Genomic DNA, 2,949 nt, shown 5'->3' on the forward strand with positions numbered 1-2,949 from the left:
CAGGTAGGAAGAGCGAAAATGGGTGGTGCTGTTTGCGGTCGCACCAGGGACAGCGGCAGGGAGAACAATCCCAGCGGCAGGGAGAACAATCCCGGCTGCAGTCAAACCCCGGCAGCTTGCAACCCAAACGCTGAGGAAAGCAGCCACCACATAGCCTTGAACAGTGAGGCCCAGAGGGCGGGAGGATGGATCCCGGTCCCCTAGCAGAATAACTGCAGGAATCCATCTTGGACCTCCGCCCCCACACAAAGTGCCACAGGGCTGCGAAATAGGTTGCGGAATGGCGCCGGTCGCTGGGTCGTGATGAGTACACAGGCACTGCCCCCTATAGCCGGCCCAAGAAAACAAAACACATCTGTCAAAATGAGGCAGACAACTATAGAAATCCCAGTGGTGCAGCTCACCAGGCAACAGATGAAGAATCTGACAGATGAACAAATAAGAAACCTGTCAGAGGCTCAGTTCAGGGCCATTGTTATCAAGTGGCTTACAGAATTAACAAAAGATCTGGAAAAAGATAAGAAAGAATTGAAAAACACTCATACTGAAAGGAACAAAACCACATATGAGACAGATGGTGAGGAAATAAATTCCAGAGTTCAAATCAACAAACCAGAACACAGAGAAGGAACAAACAGTCAACCAGTGCAGAGAGAAAAAACGGGAAGCAAGGAAAATGATGAGAGGATCAGAAACCTCTGGGACAGCTATAAAAGGCCCAACATAAGAATCATTGGTTTGCCAGAGGGCAAAGAAGAAGAACTAGAAATTGAAAAATTAAGTGAAAATATAATAAAGCAGAACTTCCCAAACTTGGGGAAGGAAATAGACTTACAGGTCCAGGAAGCACAGAGAGTTCCAAAAAAACTGGACCCAGGGAGAACCACTCCAAGACACATTATAATCAAAATGTCAAAAGTTAAAGATAAAGAGAGAATCTTAAAAGCAGCAAGAGAGAAGAAAAGAATCATGTACAAAGGGGTCCCAATTAGACTATCAGCTGACTTCTCAAGGGAGACCCTGCAGGCAAGAATGGACTGGCAAGAAATATTCAAAGTAATGAAAAGCAAAATCCTACAACCACGAATACTCTATCCAGCGAAATTGTCATTCAGAATAGAAGGGCAGAGAAAGTGTTTCCAGGACAAAACAAAACTGAAAGAGTTCATTAGATCCAAACCACTGTTACATGAGATGTTAAAGGGACTGGTTTAGAAAAAGGAGGATCAAAACTATGAAATCTAAAATGAAAACTGCATCACAAGAAACAACAACAGAAGCTAGGGAATTGAAACAAAGGCAAACTAAACAGGCAACGAGAGTGGAAAAAGAACTATAGGTATGGAGAACATATTGGGGGGAGGTCAGCAGGGAGGGGGAAGGGGGAGAGGGAGGGAGATGATATAGGTATTAAGGATCATGGTAGGAGGGAATGGAATAGACAGAGAGAGGTTGAGAAGAACTATATGCACAACTAATGGACATGGTCTAAAAGGGGGGGACAACTGGAGGGAGGGGGGCCACTGGGTGAAGGGGAGAAGAGGGAAGGGAAATTGGGACAAATGTAGCATTATAATCAATAAAACACATTTAAAAAATTTTAAAAAAATAAAAGGAAGCAAATATTCTTTGAGTACCTTACACATGCCAGGCACATTTTTACCCTCATAATAAAACTCTTTGGGGAAAATGTTATTACTCCTTTGTTACAGTTAAAAAAATATGACACAGAAAGCCAAATTAACTTTTTTCAAAGTCATAAAACCAATAAATAACAGAACTGGGGCTTAGAGTTATATCTACATGACTCCAAAACTCCTTATACCACAAAGCATTAAGTAACAAGGAGGCAGAAATTCCTGATAGTGATCTAAGCAGAGATTGTAGCTTGTCCGTCTTGGAAGCTACTTAACAGGAATGCTAGTAATTTCCCTGAAATCCCTTGTAAGAATTCTTAACATTTTTTTTTTATACCATGGACCCCTTTAGTATATAAAAAATCCTATAAAGCCCTTTTAAAATGCATAAAATATGAAACATAGTATTACAAAGAAAACCTATTAAACTGAATTCAGTTATCAAAAAGTTTAAAACACCCATCTCACAATATATGTGCACTTTATTAAGGTTTTAATATAAGATCTAGCAGTTAAACTATAATTTCAAAGTAAAAAAAGATGTAATTTTTCTGAATAAAAATAAAATAAAGAAAAACTCTGATTTCTAACCATGGGCCACTAAAGTGCTCTATGAGGGTACTATATATGTTGGAGGTGACATAAAGTCGTTTACAAAAGATGATTTTTGAATTTCTTGGGCAGTTTGAAAGATGATTGCTAAATGCAGCTCTTGTTAATAAATTATATAAACTTAAAGTTCAATAAGTTATTTTAAAAACAAAATTAACAAACACTCAAAACTCATCGATTTTGACTTTTGCTGCATTTTATTCCTTTCTACACTCTTGAGGTCATTAATTTGTATATTTTGTATCTGTATGGTGAAAATATTATAAAATGTCACACTAGCATGCCAACTCTTTCTAACTTTATGCTCCCTGATATCGTGTTGGTAACTTGAAATCAACCATGAAAACTAGAAAATGCTAGAAACCAGGGCTTTTAATCCTGCAAAGGCAACTCTTTAATATTTAATAGAACACTACTTTGTCGGTTCCAGGTTAAAAATATCTGCTAGGACAAGTAACACACCTGATGATGTCTAAGAAACTCTTTTAAATCAAGGATTCTGAACTAGGAGTAACAAAGTCAATTTATATATAACACCAAAAGCCTAAGCCTCAAAAGTAAAGAGAAAATAGTGGAGTTTATCCAAATTAAAAACATCTGTTCTTCAAAGATACTTTTAGGAAAATAAAAAGACAAGCCACAGACTTAGAAAATATATTTGTAAGTCATATATCTGATAAAAGATATATCTAAAATATAT

This window comes from Furipterus horrens, unplaced genomic scaffold, assembly GCF_987537825.1.
Source record: "Furipterus horrens unplaced genomic scaffold, mFurHor1.1.pri manual_scaffold_17, whole genome shotgun sequence".
Lineage (NCBI taxonomy): Eukaryota > Metazoa > Chordata > Mammalia > Chiroptera > Furipteridae > Furipterus > Furipterus horrens.